The sequence below is a fragment of the Apodemus sylvaticus genome, chromosome 7, assembly GCF_947179515.1.
Source record: "Apodemus sylvaticus chromosome 7, mApoSyl1.1, whole genome shotgun sequence".
Lineage (NCBI taxonomy): Eukaryota > Metazoa > Chordata > Mammalia > Rodentia > Muridae > Apodemus > Apodemus sylvaticus.
Window position 1 is genome coordinate 38,305,820 of NC_067478.1, and position 21,276 is coordinate 38,327,095.

The following is a 21,276-nucleotide window of genomic DNA, read 5'->3' on the forward strand; positions in this document are numbered from 1 at the left end:
TTTATGCTAAAGAAATGCCCGGAATGGTTTAAAGACATTGGAATTCAAAGATATCTAGGAAAGTATAGAAGTAAAAACTCAATTTTCAGCAATAGAATTTTCATTTTTCTTCTGTTATAAATTATAGGAGGGAAGATCTCACAGTATAAATGGATACTTAAGTGTACCATGGCTATTCTTGCTACAGTTGGGTATGTTAGATGGGAAGGTTACATGTAATTAAGTAGAGAAAACTAACTACTCTCTTATTCATAAGAGTGCATTCTATTTAAAATCTGTTGCAATTTTTTTCATTTCTGTGTTTGATCTGGGTTATCTCTGTGTTCTTGTTTTGTCCTGAAATGTCTAATGTGCAAAAAAAAAAAAAAAAATGCATGCCAAAGGAAAACATGACCTTTAGGTAAATTAAGGAAGGCAGCATTAAAATCCCAATGTTTTTGCTAATCTAATTGTTGATAATATTAGTAATGGATTTTAAAATACACAAAACCACCAGCTAAAACCATTTGATTCCATCTGTGTCTACCTGCAAAAGCTTAATTATTTTGACAAAATTTACCTCAATCAAACTGAGATTCTTTCTTTCTTTCTTTCTTTCTTTCTTTCTTTCTTTCTTTCTTTCTTTCTTTCTTTTCTGTTCTTTTCTTTTCTTTTCCTTTTTGCTTTTGTTGTTGTTGTTGTTGTTGTTGTTGTTGTTGTTTTGTTTTGTTTTGTTTTGTTTTGTTTTTTCCAGACAAGGACAGACAGGTAGCCCTGGCTGTCCTGGAACTCACTCCTTAGACCAGGCTAGACTCAAACTCAGAAATCTGCCTGCCTATGCCTCCCACGCACTAGGATTAAAGGCGTGCACCACCACTGCCCGGCTTTCTTTTCTTTTCTTTTTTCTCTTTTCTTTATTTATGTTACATTTTTTCTTTACTTTTCTTTATTTTTGTTTTGGGTTTTCAAGACAGGGTTTCTCTGTGTAGGTAGCCCTGGCTGTCCTGGAACGCAATCCTTTGACCAGGCTGGCCTTGAACTCAAATTGCCTGCCTCTGCCTCTCAAATGATGGGATTAAAGGTGAGCACCACCACTGCTGGGTCTGAGATTATTTCTACATATGAAAATTAAAAGAGATTGGAAATGTGTACCCTATGGTTAGATAGCCAAGTCTCACAAAGACATGAGAGCTTCACTTATGCCTCAAGATTTCTTCCCACAAACTCAAGGCAGGAGTTTTGTTTTGGGGAAATAAACAAGTGTCTACAAAGAATTGGCCCTGGGATGGAGAGATAGCTCAGCAATTAGGAGCACTAACTGCTCTTCCAGAGTCCTGAGTTCTATTGTCAGCAACTACCACCATCTGTAATGGGGATCCAAAGCCCTCTTCTGGTACATCTAAGGTAGTGACACTGTACCAACATACATAAAATATAAAAAAATCTTTTAAAAAAATAATTCCCCTTGTGTTCAACTTGAGAGAAGCAAGATTGCTATAGAAATGACCTGATATATTTGTGAAAAGCTAGTGGATTAGATTAGATTCATTCAGTTGGGAAGAGCCACACTAAGTGTTGGTGAGATCATTCCTCCAGCCCATGGGTTGAGGGCTCCAATGAAGAAAAAGGGGGAAGGGGAGCTAAAGAGCAAGCTTTCCTTTGCTTTTTGCTTCCTGATTTTGGAAGTCATGAGTGCAGCTGCCTTGAGCTCCCACCATTTCTTCTCACCATGATATCCTTGAAATAGGAGACAATATAAATTTTTATTCTTTTAGGCATTTTGTAGCAGAAAGAAGAGAACTGAGTGATATTTCCCATGAAGACTTAAGGATTGGAGCAGTGGAATCTGAATAATAAGAAAGTAAAAGTCAGATACCAAACAAAAGTGTTTAGTTGAGAAGGCATGAAGTAGTGTGTATTTTCTTGGATAGACAACAAATGCAGAAGCTGTTTTACTCACATGCCTGCACTGAAATGCCGGCCTATGGTACAGAAGGACTTGGATCACTCCTCCATATGGTATTTTTTTTTTCTCTATAACATTGAGAGGTTGTCTCTGGCCTTTAAAAACATATGAATTCATTCAGCCTGTGTCTGTTGATCAGAGAATTTAGGCCACTGATATTTAAAGTTATTACCAAAATGTGTGTGCTAATTGTGGACATTGTGTTGATTTTTGGTGTTGATTGTTGTTGTGTAGCAGTTTCCTCAGTGACTGAAACAGCCTGTTCTGCAGGAGAGCTCTTTAATAATACAGAAGGCTAAGAATTCAAGATAGCTTCAGGAAGTCCCTGAAACTTATCAGATTCAGTTCAATCCCAGTGTGTATAGTAAAGTCTGCTTAGAGTCACTCTCAGATAAGCTAAGCTGCAAAGAAAACTGTCAGAGGAGCAGAGCTGCAAAGAAAACTCCAAGAGTAAACCAGCTTCCTGGAAGAAGCAGAAACCAGCTCAGCTTCCTCAAAGAGGTTTAGACCAACAGACTCACCTGGAAAGAATGATCTGTTGAGCTGCCTGCAGGATGTACATTGTTCTCCAGGTTTCCAACTTTTTGAGCTGTCTCTCATTTGGTCGTAGGATTGGTGATTGCAGCAGCTGTTTTTGAGATGTTTCTGCTCTTGTAACCCCTCACTCATATTACTGTAAGTAACCACAATTAGACTCATTGATTAAAAAAAAAACATAACAATGTGGGCTGAAGCCTTCAGGAGGAATGTAGATGGTAGATCTAGAATGGTGTCACATCAGGCAATATGTAGGGAAAAGTTCTTGGGCAAAAAAATAAGTCTGTATTGCCATAATTAGAATTTAATCACAAGTTGAATCAAATTTTGTCTAGTCTCTTGCTCCTCCTCTCTGGTCCAATAATAATAATTCTTATTTTTCGCCTCAGAAAAATGGAGTCAGACATTTTGCAAACCCCCCAGGAAACACTCACCTGCTTCATTTGCCAGGGCATCTTTATGGATCCAGTCTCCTTAAGGTGTGGCCATACCTTCTGCAAGGCCTGTCTCATCATTTCTTCCGAAGACTTCGGAATCCCTGACCTCTGCCCTATATGTAGGCAACCATCCCATTGGACATTCAGAAATAACAACACTATGAAGAATCTGTTATCCACTGAGAGAGAAAACAGGATCATGAAGTATTTGATTTCTGAGGAACACAAGTGCGTGATCAACAAGGAGAGAAAGACGACATTCTGTGGTGAGAGCAGGGCCTTCCTCTGCCAATTGTGTTCTGACTCCCAGGATCACAGAGGTCACACACACTGCACTATTGGAGAGTGTGCTTGTAAGCAAATGGTAAGCAATATTTCTGAAAAAAAAAAAAGGATGAGAGCTTGAGAGAGGGAGGCTTAGCAGAGCACAGGAAGATGCTTGTCCTGATTTTGAGGAATCCATTGTACTCCAAATCTTGTCACTTTTAAAACAGGGAATGAGGAATGACTATGAAATGTAAACATTCCTTGACAGATGCATAAATGTAAATTTCATTTCTAGGTTCACGATTAATTATATTCACATCTCTGAAAATTATTTTTGGTTTTTGTTTTGTTTTGTTTTGTTTTGTTTTGTTTTGTTTTGTTTTGTTTTTTGGATTTGGTTTTTTCAAGACAGGATTTCTCTGTGTAGGCCTGGCTGTCCTGGAACTCACTCTGTAGACCAGGCTGGCCTCTGCCTCCCAGAGTGTTGGGATTAAAGGCGTGTGCCATCACTGCCCGGCCATCACTGAAAATTATAATCATGGTAAATTTACATCTTTAAAAAGTGCTCATGACAGGAGACTAAAACCCCAAAAGTACACTGGAATGAGCTGCTTAGAACCGGGATCCCAGTCGGATGCTAATTATCCAGACAATCGTCAATTACAGTCTATCACTTTACTTGAGCTCAGGGTGGTTGTATTTTGTAATTCTATGGTCTGAAATTTAAAGTTTCATAGTTAATAAAAATAAAAAGAAACAGCACTGTGATCCTTCTTCTACCCTTTCTAAAGTAATTGTGTTCAGTTCTAGAGTTTGTCCATCAGGTAATTCATTATTTAAGTAAGGATGACATTTATTTATTAATTACAGCTGAAACTTGAAAAGCAAATGGCATCTTTATTGAAGAAGATCCTGGAACAGCAGGAGAATCTAAATGCAGGGAAGAGAACAATCTTTCACTGGTTGGTGGGTATGAGGCTGATGTGTAAAGTCAACCAGACGCAGATATCTTGCAAACTTGGACATTCACAATTTGAGGATCATATATGGGATGTGATGCTAGGAAATCCTTTTATTTTAACCTTAAGTTCTTAAAGGCAAAATCCAATTTTGAACACAGAGAAAAACCTGGCCATGCGGCAGTAAAGTTTGATAATAATGGGTGAATTTCTGAGTGTTTAGCAGATTACATCAGACTTTATGACTTCACTTGGAATTTTGGTTGCTATGTATGTGCAAACTTGCATTTTTTCTTTTCCTTTATTTTTGTTTTCTTTTTTGGTTATTTGAGACAGGGTTTCTCTGTGTAGCCCTGGCAGTCCTGGAACTTACTCTGTAGACCAGGCTGGCCTCAAACTCAGAAATCTGCGTGCCTCTGCCTCCCAAGTGCTGGGATTAAAGGCATGTGCTACAACTGCCCAGCCCAAAGTTGCAATTTTGAAAAAACATATTATAAATCAAAATCTTTTTTCCAGATATCTCAGACACTCATTTAATAGATGAAAATGGTAAGGGAAAAGGATGGGTTTGTTTGTTTCCTCTATTAATAATGAAGAAATGTATAAAATCAAATGATTTACATTTTCTGAAAAGTGGGAACAGTAAATCAGCGTATGCAGCACCCTGATGGGATCCAGTAGGTGAATTTAAACATAGAAGAACTCAGTGGAGAGGATCAAATACTCTCCAGATGTGATCTAGGATGTCCCTTTTCCTTCAGGACTATGTGACCCTAGAGGGGGGTGAGTATGATCAGGTCAGAGTATAGCAAACTACATTCACCCCTCAATAAAGAAGTGAATCAATATATGGCATGTATGAAAAATCAAAGCAGTATTATTTTAGAGGCACTCAGGGAAAATGAAGCCATGGTGGTCCAGAAGAGGAGTCAACTAATAGTAATGTATCAGGAACTGAAGGCGATGTCCCAGAAGCCATATGAGGTGCTGCTGCTGGAGGTAAGCATGGAAGAGGGCTTGAAACAGCTTTATCATCTGAGGCCACACCTCTGACTGTTACATCTGAGATCCCTTTCTATATCCCCTGTACTTATTATCAGGTTTTAAGAAAAATGTGGAGAGATAATTTCTGTAGTATCCTAAAAAGAGGAAGCTTGTTGACATTGTGTCAGCAGATTCCATACTGAATATTTCTTTTTTTGTGTGTTTGTAGCTTGAGTGTTTGAAACCCCAAATTAAGTGATTCTTGTGACCAAGCACTCCATTTTACCTCTTCTTGCTTGGTCTTACAGTTTTAAAGTAGTCTACCATAAGTTTGCTCTGTTTGAAAGCTGTGTTTTTGAGCTTTCTTTGGGAGGTGGGGGATTTGATATATGTTCTTCTTTTGTGGTGCACAATGACCACAGATTCACAGGATTCCTGAGACCTAAACCCAAAATTCTAAAATTGAAGATTTGAGGCACCATGTAGGGGTTAGGCCTCAGTTTTGAAGTACCCTTAATGAAAGCTTCCTATGCTTGAGTACAAGATCAAAGAAAGTCCTCTTTGCAGACAGCTGTGTGTTACAAAGCATTATATAACTCCTACCTATATGCTTCCCAAATATTGTCACAGCCTGATTTCATTAACAATTCATTCCATTGTGCTAATCCACTTCATTGGCATTACCCTGGGACATGAAAATACATTTGCAAGGTGAATCAGTGTAGTGATGACTAACAATTATATAAAGAAAATAAAAGATATAAAAGATATAAAAAAGATAATAAAAGATATAAAACTTTATGGGTTGGAGAGATGGCTCAGCAGTTAAGAGCACTGACTGATCTTCCAGCAATCCTGAGTTCAATCCCAGCAGCCACATGGTGGCTCACAACCATCTATAATGGGATCTGATGCCCCCTTCTGGTGTGTCTGTAGGGAGAAACGTGTACTCATATACATAAAATGAATAAGTAAATCTCTAAAGAAACTATGTATATATAGAACAAAATTGTGGGCTGTTCCTTCAGATATTATAAGCTTCTCTTGTTTTGTTTGCAGGATTTGGATGGCTTGTTCAGTAGGAGAGTTTAATCCTCAGTGTAAGCCAGGATACCCTGAACTATGGTACAAAGCGGAATAAGCCCTCTTAGCAATGTACAAATATACTTTGTATAGAAAATACTTAGTTGTTTATGGATGATGGGTTTGGGATTGTGTTCATGGATATGATGCCTGTTTGGCGTTACCAGTGTCTTTTCGTTCTCCCTATGAATGAGGCAGTGTATGTAATGAGCTTGAGCTAAATTTTTTTATTATTATTCGATATAATTTTTTATTTACATTTCAAATGATTTCCCCTTTTCAAGCCCTCCACTCCCCGAAAGTTCCGTAAGCCCCCTTCTCTCCCCCTGTCCTCCCACCCACCCCTTCCCACTTTCCTGTTCTGGTTTTGCCGAATACTGCTTCACTGAGTCTTTCCAGAACAAGGGGCCACTACTCCTTTCTTCTTGTACCTCATTTGATGTGTGGATTATGTTTTGGGTATTCCAGTTTTCTAGGTTAATATCCACTTATTAGTGAGTGCATACCATGATTCACCTTTTGAGTCTGGGTTACCTCACTTAGGGGTACCTCATCTTCTCCAGCTCCATCCATTTGCCTAAGAATTTCATGAATTCATTGTTTCTAATGGCTGAATAGTATTCCATTGTGTAGATATACCACATTTTTTCCATCCACTCTTCTGTTGAGGGATACCTGGGTTCTTTCCAGCATCTGGCAATTATAAATAGGGCTGCTATGAACGTAGTAGAGCATGTATCCTTATTACATGGTGGAGAATCCTCTGGGTATATGCCCAGGAGTGGTATAGCAGGATCTTCTGGAAGTGAGGTGCCCAGTTTTCAGAGGAACCTCCAGAGTGATTTCCAGAGTGGTTGTACCAATTTGCAACCTCACCAGCAGTGGAGGAGTGTTCCTCTTTCTCCACACCCTCTCCAATACCTGCTGTCTCCTGAATTTTTAATCTTAGTCATTCTGACTGGTGTAAGATGAAATCTCAGGGTTGTTTTGATTTGCATTTCCCTAATGACAAATGAAGTTGAGCATTTTTTAAGATGCTTCTCCGCCATCCGAAGTTCTTCAGGTGAGAATTCTTTGTTTAACTCTGTACCCCATTTTTAATAGGGTTGTTTGGTTTTCTGGAGTCTAACTTCTTGAGTTCTTTATATATATTGGATATTAGCCCTCTATCTGATGTAAGATTGGTGAAGATCTTTTCCCAATTTGTTGGTTGCCGATTTGTCCTCTTGATGGTGTCCTTTGCCTTACAGAAACTTTGTAACTTTATGAGGTCCCATTTGTCAATTCTTGCTCTTAGAGCATACGCTATTGGTGTTCTGTTCAGAAACTTTCTCCCTGTACCGATGTCCTCAAGGGTCTTCCCCAGTTTCTTTTCTATTAGCTTCAGAGTGTCTAGCTTTATGTGGAGGTCCTTGATCCATTTGGATTTGAGCTTAGTACAAGGACACAAGGATGGATCAATTCACATTCTTCTGCATGCTGACCTCCAGTTGAACCAGCACCATTTGTTGAAAAGTCTATCTTTTTTCCATTGGATTTTTTCAGCCGCTTTGTCGAGGATCAAGTGGCCATAGGTGTGTGGGTTCATTTCTGGATCTTCAATCCTGTTCCATTGATCCTCCTGCCTGTCACTGTACCAATACCATGCAGTTTTCAACACTATTGTTCTGTAGTATTGCTTGAGGTCAGGGATACTGATTCCCCCTGACTTTCTTTTGTTGCTGAGAATAGTTTTAGCTATCCTGATGCAATTTGTGCCTTGGGTATTCAGGGCTTCTGGGCTAATTAATATCCACTTATCAGAGATTGCATCCATGCGTATTCTTTTGTGACTGGGTTACCTCACTTAGGATGTTATTTTCCAGATCAAACCATTTGCCTAAAAATTTTGTGAATTCATTGTTTCTAATTGCTGAGTAGTATTCCATTGTGTAAATATACCACATTATCTGTATCCATTCCTCCTTTGAGGAGCATCTGGGTTCTTTCCAGCTTCTGGCTATTATAAATAAGGCTGCTATGAACATAATGGAGCATGTGTCTTTATTGCATGCCAGGGAATCCTTTGGGTATATGCCCAGGAGAGGTATAGCAGGGTCCTCCGAAAGTGTCATGTCCAGTTTTCTGAGGAACCGCCAGACTGATTTCCAAAGTGTTTGTACCATCTTACAGCCCCCCCCCCCAGCAGTGGAGGAGTGTTCCTCTTTCTCCACATCCTCCCCAACACATACTGTCTCATGAGTTTTGAACTTAGCTATTCTGACTGGGGTAAGGTGAAATCTCAGGTTTGTTTTGATTTGCATTTCCCTAATGACTAATGATGTTGAGCACTTCTTAAGGTGCCTCTCCGCCATCTGAAATTTCTTCAGGTGAAAATTCTTTGTTTAGATCTGTACCTCATTTTTAATAGGGTTATTTGGTTCCCTGGGATCTAACTTCTTGAGTTCTTTCTATATATTGGATATTAGCCCTCTATCAGATGTAGGGTTGGTGAATATCCTTTCCCAATTTGATGGTTGCTGTTTTGTCCTTTTAACAGTGTCCTTTGCCTTACAGAAACTTTGTAATTTTATGAGGTCCCATTTGTCAATTCTTGATCTTAGAGCATAAGCTATTGGTGATCTGTTCAGGAACTTTTCCCCCTTGCCCATGTCCTCTAGGGTCTTCCCCAGTTTCTTTTCTATTAGTTTCAGTGTGTCTGGTTTTACATGTAGGTCCTTGATCCACTTGGAGTGAAGTTTAGTACATGGAGATAAGAATGGATCAATTTGCATTCTTCTGCATGCTGACCTCCAATTGATCCAGGACCATTTGTTGAAAAGGCTATCTTTTTTCCACTGGATGTTTTTGGCTCCTTTGTCGAAGATCAAGTGACCATAGGTATGTGGGTTCATTTCTGGATCATCAGTTCTATTCCACTGATCCACTTGTCTGTCACTGTACCAATACCATGCAGTTTTTAACATTATTTCTCTGTAGTATTGCTTGAAGTCAGGGATACTGATTCCTCCAGAATTTCTTTTGTTGTTGGGAATAGTTTTAGCTATCCTGGGTTTTTTGTTATTCCAGATGAATTTGAGAATTGCTTTTTCTAACACTGTGAAGAACTGAGTTGGGATTTTGATGGGGATTGCATTGAATCTGTAGATTGCTTTTGGCAAGATGGTCATTTTAACTATATTAATCCTGCCAATCCACGAGTATGGCAGATTTTTCCGTTTTCTGAGGTCTTCTTCAATTTCCTTCTTCAGAGACCTGAAGTTCTTGTCATATAGATCTTTTACCTTTTTTGTTGGAGTCACACCAAGATACTTTATATTGTTTGTGGCTATTGTGAAGGGTGTCATTTCCCTAACTTCTTTCTCAGCCTGCTTATCCTTTGAGTACAGGGAGGCAACTGATTTGCTTGAGTTGATTTTATAACCAGCCACTTTGCTGAAGTTGTTTATCAGTTGTAGGAGTTCTCTGGTGGAGGTTTTCAGGTCACTTAAGAAGACTATCATCTCATCTGCAAATAGTGATAATTTGACTTATTCATTTCCAATTTGTATCCCTTTGACCTCCTTATGTTGTCAAATTGCCAGAGCTAGTACCTCAAGTACAATATTGAAAAGATAAGGAGAGAGGGGGCAACCCTGTCTAGTCCCTGATTTTAGTGGGATTTCTTCAACTTTCTCTCTGTTTAGTTTGATGTTGGCTACCGGTTTGCTGTATATTGCTTTAATGATGTTTAGGTATGGGCCTTGAATTCCTGTTCTTTCCAAGACATTTAGCATGAAAGGATGCTGAATTTTGTCAATTGCCTTTTCTGCATCTAATGAGATGATCATATGGTTTTTTTCTTTGAGTTTGTTTTTGTAGTCGATAGCATTGATGGATTTCCTTATATTGAACCATCCCTGCATCCCTGGGATGAAGCCTACTTGATCATGGTCGATGATCATTTTGATGTGTTCTTGGATTTGGTTGGCAAGAATTTTATTAAGTATTTTTGCATCATTGTTCATAAGAGAAATTGGCCTGAAGTTCTCTTTCTTTGTTGGATCTTTGTGTGGTTTTGGTATCAGTGTAATTGTGGCTTCATAGAACGAGTTGGGTAGAGTTCCTTCTATTTGTATTTTGTGGAATAGTTTGAAGAGTATTGGTGTTAGGTCTTCTATGAAGGTCTGATAGAATTCTGCACTGAAGCCATCTGGTCCCGTGCTTTTTTTGGTTGGGAGACTTTCTATGACCCTTTTTATTTCTTCAGGTGTTATGGGACTGTTTAGTTGATCTTTTGATCCTGATTTAGTTTTGTTGTCAGATATCTGTCTAGGAAACTGTCCATTTCCTCCAGATTCTCCAGTTGTGTTGAGTATAGGCTTTTGTAGTAGCATCTAATGATTTTTTGAGTTTCCTCAGTTTCTGTTGTCATATCTCCCTTTTTATTTCTAAGTTTGTTAATCTGGATACTGTCTCTGTGCCCTTTGGTTAGTCTGTCTAAGGGTTTATCTATTTTGTTGATTTTCTCAAAGAACCAGCTCCTGGTTTTGTTGATTCTTTGTATGGTTCTCTTTGTTTCTACTTGATTGATTTCGGCCCTGAGTTTGATGATTTCCTGCCTTCTACTCCTCCTGGGTAAAATAGCTTCTTTTTGTTCCAGGGCTTTCAGGTGTGTCATTAAGCTGTTAGTCTATGCTCTCTCCATTTTCTTTTTGGAGACACTCAGGGCTATGAGTTTTCCTCTTAGCACTGCTTTCATTGTGTTCCATAGATTTGGGTATTTTGTGTCTTCATTTTCATTAAGTTCTAAAAAGTCTTTCTGTCTTTATTTCTTCCTTGACCAAGGTATCATTGAGTAGAATACTGTTCAGTTTCCACGTGTATGTGGGTTTTCTGTTGTTTTTGTTGCTATTGAAGACCACTTTTACTCCATAGTGATCTGATAAGAGGCAAGGGATTAGTTCGATCTTATATTTGTTGAGGTCTGTCTTATGACCAATTATATGATTGATTTTGGAGAAGGTACCATGAGGTGCTGAGAAAAAGGTATATTCTTTTGCTTTAGGATAGAATGTTCTATATATATCTGTTAAATCTAATTGGTCCAAAGCTTCAATTAGTTTCACTGTGTCCCTGTTCAGTTTCTGTTTTCCTGATCGGTCTATTGAGGAAAGTGCGGTGTTGAAGTCACCCACAATTATTGTGTTAGGTGCAATGTGTGCTTTGAGCTTTAATAATGTTTCTTTTATGAATGAGGGTGCCCTTACATTTGGAGCATAGATGTTCAGGATTGAGAGTTCTTCTTGTTGTATTTTTCCTTGACCAGCGAGAAGTGTCCCTCAGAGTCTCTTTTGATGACTTTGGGTTGAAAGTCAATTTTATCTGATATTAGACTGGCTAGTCCAGCTTGTTTCCTGAGACCATTTGCTTGTAAAATTGTCTTCCAGCCTTTTACTCTAAGGTAGTATTTGTCTTTGACCCTGAGGTGTGTTTCCTGTATGCAGCAAAATATAGGGTCCTGTTTATATATGCAGTCGGTTACTCTATGTCTTTTTATGGGGGCATTGAGTCCATTGATGTTAAGAGATATTAAGGAATAGTGATTATTACTTCCTGTTATTTTTGATGTTATTTTTTAAATTTGATTGGTTAACTTCTTTTGGGTTTGATGAGAGAAGGTTACTATCTTGCTTTTTCCAGGGTGAAGTTTCCCTCCTTGTATTGGTGTTTTCCTCCTATTATCTATTGTACGGCTGGGTTTGTGGATAGATATTGGGTAAACTTGGTTTTGTCATGGAATATCTTAGTTTCTCCATCTATGGTGATTGAGAGTTTTGCTGGGTATAGTAGTTTTGGCTGACATTTGTATTCTCTTAGAGTCTGCATGAGATCTGCTCAGGATCTTCTAGTTTTCATAGTCTCAGGTGAAAAGTCTGCTGTGATTCTGATAGGTCTTCCTTTATATGTTACTTGGCCTTTTTCTCTTACTGCTTTTAATATTCTTTCTTTGTTTAGTACATTTGGTGTTTTGATTATTATGTGACGGGAGGTATTTCTGTTCTGGTCCAGTCTGTTTGGAGTTCTGTAGGTTTCTTGTATATTCATGGGCATCTCTCTCTTTAGGATAGGGAAGTTTTCTTCCATAATTTTATTGAAAATATTTGCTGGCCCTTTAAGTTGTAAATCTTCACTCTCATCTATGCCTATAATCCTTAGGTTTGGTCTTCTCATTGTGTGCTGGATTTCCTGGATATTTTGGGTTACAAGCTTTTTGCATTTTGCATTTTCTTTTAACTGTTGAGTCCATGGTTTCTGTGGTATCTTCAGCATCTGAGATTCTTTCTTCTATCTCTTGTATTCTGTTGTTGATATTTGCATCTATGTCCCCTGATTTCTTCCCAAGGTTTTCTATCTCCAAAATTGTCTCCCTTTGAGTTTTCTTAGTTGATTCTACTTCTGATTTTAGATCCTGGATGGTTTTGCTTAGCTCCTTCACTTGCTTGTTTCTACTTTCCTGTCATTCTTTAAGAGATTTTTGTGTTTCCTATTTCATGACCTCAGCCTGTTGACCAAAGTTCTCCTGTATTTCTTTAAGTGATTTTTGTGTTTCCTCCTTATTGGGCTTTGTATTCTCCTGAGTTTCTTTCAATGCTTTTTGTGTTTCCCTTGTAAGGGCTTCTAACTTTTGATCCATTTTCTCCTGAATTTCTTTAAGTATGTCCTTCATGTGCTCCTGTACCAGCATCATAACCAGTGATTTTAAACCAAATCTTGTTTTACAGTTGTGATGGGGTATCCAGGACATGCTGATATAGGAGAATTAGGTTCAGATGATGCCATATTGCCTTGATTTCTGTTAGTTTCATTCCTGCATTTGCCTTTTGCCATCTAGTTCTCACTGGTGTTAGTTGGTCTTGTCAATGCTGGACTCACCAGTGCAAGCTGCCTCTTCCCAGGTGGCCTCTGGTGCACAGCTGACCTCCTGCACTGCCTGGAGACAGGGTGCTGTTCAGATCCTGAAGCAGACACCTGAAGGTTCCTGCATGGGCCTGCTGGACTCACCAGAGCACACTGACTCTTACCAGCCGGCCTCCCGGATGCCCCTCTTGCTTCTTGCAGGACCTGGAGATGTGGTGTTGCAGCCCAGGCTGTTCTGGATCCCGAAGCAGAGCTCTGAAGGCTCTTGCCAGAGGCCTCAGGACTGGAACCTAAGCTTCATGCCGCAGAAGCAAGTTGTGCGCTCCCAGTCTGTATCCGGGTGCACACCAGGTCTCTTGCACTTCCTGGAGCCCAGGCTGTTCTGGATCCCGAAGCAGAGATTAAGTGTTTATTTTTAGTACTTCATAATAAATCATATTTTGCATGGGTATAAAAGTATCAACTTTAAGTCATCCATTCTTCATTCGAGGGAAAATTATTGTTGTTTCCCGTTTGGGGTTATTATGAATAAAGCTACTTTGAACATACATGAGCAAGTGTTTCTGTGATAGTATAGTGTGCCCTTTGGGTATATGCCTAATAGTGGTATAGCTAGGACTTGAGAGATCACTTCCCAGTTTCCTGAGGAACTATATTGATTTCCATAATTCTTGTATAAGCTTTTACAGCTGCAGAGATAGCAGATTGTTCCCTTACTCTCCAGCATGAGCTGTCACTGATGTTATTGATCTTAACCATTGACAGGTATAAGATGGAGTCTCAGAGGAGTTTCGATTTTCATTTCCCTGATGACTGAGGATTTTGAACATGCAAGTGTTTCTCAGCCATTTGTAACTCCTCCATTGAGAATTCTCTGGTTTCATGTGTATTCCAATTTATAATTGGACTATTTAGTTTGTTGATGACTAGTTTCTTGAGTTTTTCATGTATTTTATATATTAGCCCTCGACTGAATGTTGAGTTGGTGTAAAATTTTTTCCTAATGGCTAAAGACGCCATTTCGTCCTATTGATGGTGTACTGTTCTATACACAACCTTTTCAGTTTCATGAGGGCCCACTTATTAATCATTGTTTTTTGTTTGTTTGTTTTGGGTTTTTTTGGGGGGGGGGGTTCCAGACAGGGTTTCTCTGTGTAGCTTTGGCTGTTCTGGAACTCACTCTGCAGACCAGGCTGGCTTCGAACTCAGAAATTTGCCTGCCTCTGCCTCCCAAGTGCTGGGATTAAAGGCATGTGCCACCACCACCTGGCTAATCACTGTTTTTAGTACCTGCTCTACTGGTGTTCAAGAAGTTGTTTTCTATGCCAGTGAGTTCAAGCATTTCCCTCACTTCCCCTTCTATCAGTTGTAGTGTATCTTGTTTTATGTTGAGGCCTTCAATCCATTTGGACATGAATTTTACATAGGGCAATGGATATGGATCAATTTGCATTCCTCTACAGCTTGAGATCCAAATAGATTAGCACTATTTGTTGAAGGTGTTTGCTTTTCACCATTATGAATTTCTGGTTTCTTTTTCAAAAATTAGGTGTCCATGGGTGTTTGGATTTATTACTGTGTCTTTAATTTGATTCCATTGATCAATCTGTTTTTATTTCAATAACATGAGTGTTTTCCCATTAATTTATTAACTTTACATCACACTTGCAGCTTCCCCTCCCTCTTATCCTCAGAGTGTCTCCTCTCTTCCCCATCCCACTATCTCTCATCCCCTTGTCAGAAACAAAGCTTTCCATGGATATCAAACCTCATTGGTATATCAAGTTGCAGTAAGACTAGGCATATCTTCTTCTATTGAGGCTGGACAACACAGCCCAATTAGGAGACAGGTAGCTCAGGAGAGACAACAAGTTCACTTACATGCCATGCCCCTGCATGGTCCCACATGAATACCAAGCTCCATATCTGTTACATATATACAGAGAACCTAAGTCCGGCACATCCATGTCCTCTGTTTGATGGTTCTATTCAGTGATTCTGTAGGTTTTCCTGTGGTGTCTTTGACTTCTTGGTTCCTTCAGTCCTTCCTCCCTGTCTTCCACAGGATTCCTCAAGGTCTACCTAATGTTTGGTTGTAGATCTCTGCATCTGTTTCCAGGTGCCAGTTGTGCTAGGCTCCTATCTTCATGAATGCCAGAATATCATTAATACTGTCAAGGTGGGCTTTGTCTCATGGCATAAGTTGAGTCAGTCTTTGCCTGGCCCCTCCCTCAATGAACATAGTGTACTCTTGAACATCGGGTAGGAAGGACTGATTGTGGGTTGAAGGTTGTATGGGTGTTTTGGTGTTCTCATCATCCACTGTAAGTCTTTTCTTGTAAGAGGGGGTGGCCTTTCCAGGCTCCATATCCTCCATTGCTAGGAGTCTTTGGTATGGTTACCTTCAAAGATTCCTGGAGTTTCCACTGTCCTTGGTTTCTACCTCTTCCCAGAGATGCTCCTGCCTCCCCAAAACTGATTCCAATCCCCTCTCCCAGTTCTGTTTTCCTCATAATTGATCTCTCCTGTTACCTTCCCCAAACACTCCCTAACCCAGTCACTCCCTCTGAGTACCTCTATGTCTATTTTAATTCCCCTTCTCAGTGAGATTCAAGCATCACTCCTTGGGCCCTGGCAGGTGCCAGCAGGTCAGTCAGTGTGGGAGTCACCACTGGGGGAGTGAGGATGATTCTAGGAAAGGCAGAAAGAAGATGTCAGAAAGAGGTATGGGAGGGCTGTTGGTGAATACCATGCCAGCAGCAAGTGTGTTTTCTCAATGTCTTTTAAAGGCAAGCAACACAAAGCATAACCAATTCCAGGAAGATAAACAGTGTCCATAAATCCTTATGTGGCAAATTTAAGGTACACAATGTGTATGTTTGACTAAGGCTGTTTCCATCAGACTAGGACAGTCTCTCCAGGACATATGTATAAGCTGAGGAACTTGTAGACCATAACATATCTTAATTAAAAACAAAAACAGATGTTGGCAGATACATTCATGATTAATCTCAAATAATGGTAACTCCAGAAGTGTTTCTCACACGCCTCTTTGATATTTAGCTTCATTATGTCTGTGGATTGTAGAATAGTTATCCTGTACTTAGTGGCTTATATCCACTTATAATTGAGTACATACCATGTTTGTCTTTCTGGGTCTGGGTTACCTCACTCAGGATGATATTTTCTAGATTAGTCTATTTGCCTACAAATTTAATGGTGTCATTGTTTTGAATATTTGAGTGATATTCCATTATGTAAATATATCACATTTTCTTTACCGATTTTTTTGTTGTTTCCAAATTCTAGTTATTAAGAATAAAGTTACTAAGAACTTAGTTGCACATGTGTCCTTATGGCATGATAGAGCATCTTATGGGTGTATAGCCAGGAGTGGAATACCTGGGCCTTGAGATTGGTCTATTTCCAGTTTTCTGTGATACTACCATATTGATTTACAAAAAGGCTGTACAAGTTTGTACTCACACCAGCACTGGAGGAGTGTTTCCTTTGCTCCACATCTTTCCCAGGATGAGCTGTAACTTGAGAATTTTTCTCAGTAATTTTGATGAGTGTGAAGATGAAATCTGAGTCATGTTGATTTATCCTTATCTGATAAATAAGGATATACATTTCTTAAGTGCTTCTCAGCCTTTTAAGATTAATTTGTTGAGAATTCTGCTTGGGTCTGTACCCCAGTTTTTCTTAAATTAATTTTTTTAATTATTCACTTTATATCCCACTCACTACTCCCCACCTGGTCAACCTATCCCAAATCCTCCATCCCCTGCCACTTCTCAGGTATCCCCTTACTGTGGTGCAAGTCTGAGAGGTTACGGGCTTCCTCTCCCACTGAGTCTCTCTTCTATCCTTCCATCTCTGTAAATAAACCCTCTTTTCCCTATCATTATTTTTACTTGTTTTGTGTGCCTATCAAGCTGTAACATGTAATGAACATGAAGGCAAGAGGACAGGTTGGTTTCTCCTTCACAGTGTGGTTCGTGGGACTCCACTCAGTCAGGCTTGACAGGAAGGCCCTTTACCAGTCGATGTTTCTTAATTTGGAGCAGGTGCAGTTATCCATTCTGGGCTTCAGTTTGTTTTTAAGATTTTGTTTTTAGGCATGTCTGTGCACCTGTGCAATGTGTGAGTGCAGGTGCCCATAGAAATCAGAGGTGTAGGTCCCCCCCCCTTCAAATTGGAGCCAGAGTACAGATAGGTGTTGAGATTTGAACTCAGGTCCTCAAGAATAGTAATACTCTCTCTAAAGCAGAGTCATCTGTCCAGTCCCAAACCTTCAGTTTGTGATAGGCTATTAGGAACACTTTCTCCTCCTGTGCCCAACAGTAAGTAGTAACCTTTTAGTTCAGAAAATTGACTTCATATTTGAAAGTCTTACACTTAAGTCTTTGATTCCTTTTGGGTTTCTACTACTCAACCTGAGAGGCAGGGGTCTCCTTCCTCTAGTAATAACAGAAATAGTCCCCAAAGAGTCTTTCCTTTTGCATTTTTATATTTATGTGTGTGCACATAAATATATAAAGGTTTTCTTTTTCCTAAGAAAGGGTTTGTCTGTGTAGCCCTGGTTGTCCTCAGCTCACAGAGAACTGCCTGCCACCAGCACCCAGCTCAGCTTGTTTCCTTATATTACTCAGGTTCACCTCCTGAGGAGTGATGCTGAGAAGCCATTAATTAAGAAGGAGGCATTCACCTTCGTTTCCAGCAGTCTGGAGTCAGAGGCAGGGCAATCTGTGGTTCAAGGCCAGCCTGGCCTACAAACTTAAGTTCCAGTACAGGCAAAGAGAGCTACATATTGAGACCCTGATTCAATCAAAAGAAAACTATCTAAATATATTTCTCAATCAGAGTGTGTACCTGCATGCCAGAAGAGGCCATCAGATTGCATTATAGATGACTGTGAGCCTCTTTGTGGTTGTTGGGAATTGATCTCATGACTTCTTGCAGAACTGCCAGTGCTATTAATTGCTGAGCCATCTCTACGATTATGGGGATGGGGGAATCTCCACTCTCTAAGAGGCAGAGAGTGGTGTTAGGGTGAGGGACTGTGCAAGGCTAGAACTAGGAGTGCCTGGATTGAAGGTGTGCACTGTCAACACCCAGGTTCTTTGAACTGCAGCCATCTCTCCAGCCTTAGACCCACACCCCATTTTTTTTTTAAGACTTGAGTCCCTATTGAGCTCTCAGGTAAGTTCCTTAACAAGCTAGAGGTCAGGGATGATAACTAGTATAAGTCCTTTATTAACAAAAAGAATTATTCAGTCAGAATCTGTAATTAAAAGGTTTAGTCAAAAATGTCATCCAGTGTGTATTAAAAGGTTTGAGTTAGTAAATTTAATGGAAACTAATTTTACTTCCCACTAAAACGAGGCCTTGTTTGGACTTGTCTCTTGTTCAGGTCAATAATAAGGATGGCTCAGTGGTCAAATGTGCTTACTGATTTCAGGAACCAAGTTCAGGACCCAGCTCCCTCACAGCATCTGAACTCTAGCTTGAGATTTAGCACCCCTTCTGTCCTAAAAGGGCAATTGCACACATAAACATAACACCCCTAATCCCCAACCTATAAAAACTGACCATGTTCCTCTTTCAAAGTATAATAAACACATCAAATTATCATCACAGTTTCTTACTGAAAGCCATTGTGATTTGAGCCCATCTCCTCAGAAACTACAATGTACTTAGCATTCAGCCTTATCTTGCATTCCATTTCTTCCCATCCCATTAATACCAAGATCCCATTGTATCACAAATACATCTGAAACAATACCATGCTTTATTCATGTAGTCCCTTAAGCCTAGCTGTACATTTCCTAAAGTTCAACTAGTGTGGAATCCATCTGTTTAATCCTTTAATAGGAAGGCTTCTCTGGCTAGCTTGGTGACACCTACATGTAATCTACAGTTGGGAGGCAGGATTGCCAAAAATTCCTAAGACCAGCTTGGTGTGAGGGAGCTCCAGGTCTAAACAGTGAGGCACTCTTCCAAAGAAATCAACCAACATAGAAAATCTTCACTTGTGTTTTCTATTTCTATAAGGTTGCTTTTGATTTTATTCAGCATCCTGTATATATATAGGTTCTTTGGATTTGGTTTTTTCAAGACAGGTTTTCCCTGTATAGCTCTGGCTATCCTAGAACTCACTCTGTAGACCAGGCTGGTCTCAAACTCAGAAATCAGCCTGCCTCTGCCTCCCAGAGTGCTGGGATTAAAGGTGTGCGCCACCACTGCCCAGCATGAATTTCCTGAGCCTGGTCTACAGAGTGAGTTCCAGGACAGCCAGGGTCACCCAAAAAAACCCTGTCTCGAAAAACCCAAAATAAAGAGAAAAAAAAAGGGAAATTCATATTTCTTCAAATAAATAAAAAGGGGGCACAACAAATAACTTGTGATATTGCAAAACAGAATGTATCGACAAGGAAAAATTTAAAAAAACACAGTATCAAACAGAATTCTGACATCCTAAAAAATAAGCTACCTGACTAAAAATTCAACTGCACCTAACGTAGAGAAACCACAAAGAACTTTGTATGCACAGACAACTCATTTTTCAAATGTAGCAAGTTTTCACCAATGCTACCAGGATAACTTAACATATATAGGGGGGAAAAAAAACAATGCAAGCTAGATTCCTCCTCCTTAGTGTGAAAAATCATTTTAAGACCTTGACTTTAATGATAAACTAGGTAGAGGGGTGGACTGACATGCTTTTAATCCAAGAGTTGGGGAGGCAGGAGGATCGAGTTCAAGATCAGCCAAGTTCAGAGTTCAGATAGACAGGGATACTGAGAACTGTCATGAAAAGTGTTACCACAAAGCAACAGCATACTAGAAGAATTTATCCATAACCAGTGACACTACTTTATATAGGTAACAAACAATTGAAGTCTACCAATTTTATAGTATTCTAAAGGTAGGCATGGTGGCTTTTTCTTTAAACTGAGGCCATCTCTATAATTGAGTATCAGGACAATTTTGAGATACTGTTGCCAATAAAAAAAAGCAAGTTCAACCCTTGTCAATTACCACAAAGGAAAACAGAAGTATGCAGCAGTTAAGAACTTAGAAATTAAAGCCCATTTAGTCTTAGCACTTGGGAAGCAGAGACAGGTGGAATAAAGACCAATCAGTCAAAGACCACTAACTCTGAAAACTCAATAACCTTGGAAGTGGAACATGTACCAAGGCACTCTGGTTAATCTTCTGACACATACTTAATTGAAGAAATACATGCAACTGGATGTTTATTGCAGCATTCTCAAATATCCACTGTGGGATGCCTAAGGAAATAGCTCACGATCAAGTTTATAATCACTGAGATGGTGACCTGCTGCTTTAAGTTCATGATTGCATTCACTATGCTCAGTCTGTACAGCTGTGTCAGCTCACCACAACCTTCACAGAACAGAGTACCCTCAATGGATTGGCAAAACAATCCATTTACATACAGCCCTCAAAAAATGTACAAGAATCAACTCTGCAGGCCATAACAGATGCTGTCCTGATCACTAGACAGATTAACAGGGACAGCCAGGGCCATGGAGACCCCATCTCAAACATCTCAGTACTAATACTATGCATTTTCTTCTTGTATCTGCCTTTTCTGGATGTTTATCACATCTAGTTTTCATTCTCAAATCTTGTGTCACTGGCCCTAAAAATAAAAAAACAAAGAAACACAGGCATTACATTACTGCCAAAATTAAAACAGAACACAACAGAACTTTGTAATGGTCCATCTCAGAAGCCTGATCCATAGGTGTGGTTTTTCAACAGGAATTCAGGTTCAAGATAGGATTATCATAGAGTAGACCAACTTCATTAAGTTCAGCACAGGGCTGGAAAGATGGCTCAGTGGGGAAGAGCACCAACTGTTCTTCCAAAGGTCCTGAGTTCAAACACCAGCAAGCACATGGTGACTCACAGCCATCCTTACACATATCTGATGATGCCTTATTCCGGTGCTTCTGAAGACAGCTTCAGTGTACTTACACATAATAATAAATAAGTCTTTAAAACAAAACAAAAAAAATGTTCAGCAGAAAACAAACCAGAGCAGCACTTACATGCACTCCTGCTCTAGGATCTTTACAGGGCACGGGCATCCCAATGGGTCAGCATTCCCTGCTGGCAGAAAGAAAGAAGT

General features: G+C 39.6%; 1 non-coding gene across 1 annotated transcript; it reads right to left on the minus strand.

Annotated features, from left to right (window-relative positions):
• Positions 1-20,867: 20,867 nt before the first annotated feature.
• Positions 20,868-20,939, minus strand: LOC127690321 (small nucleolar RNA SNORD50). The gene has a single exon (XR_007979048.1). It is a non-coding gene; the product is annotated as a small nucleolar RNA SNORD50 (small nucleolar RNA).
• Positions 20,940-21,276: the final 337 nt, after the last annotated feature.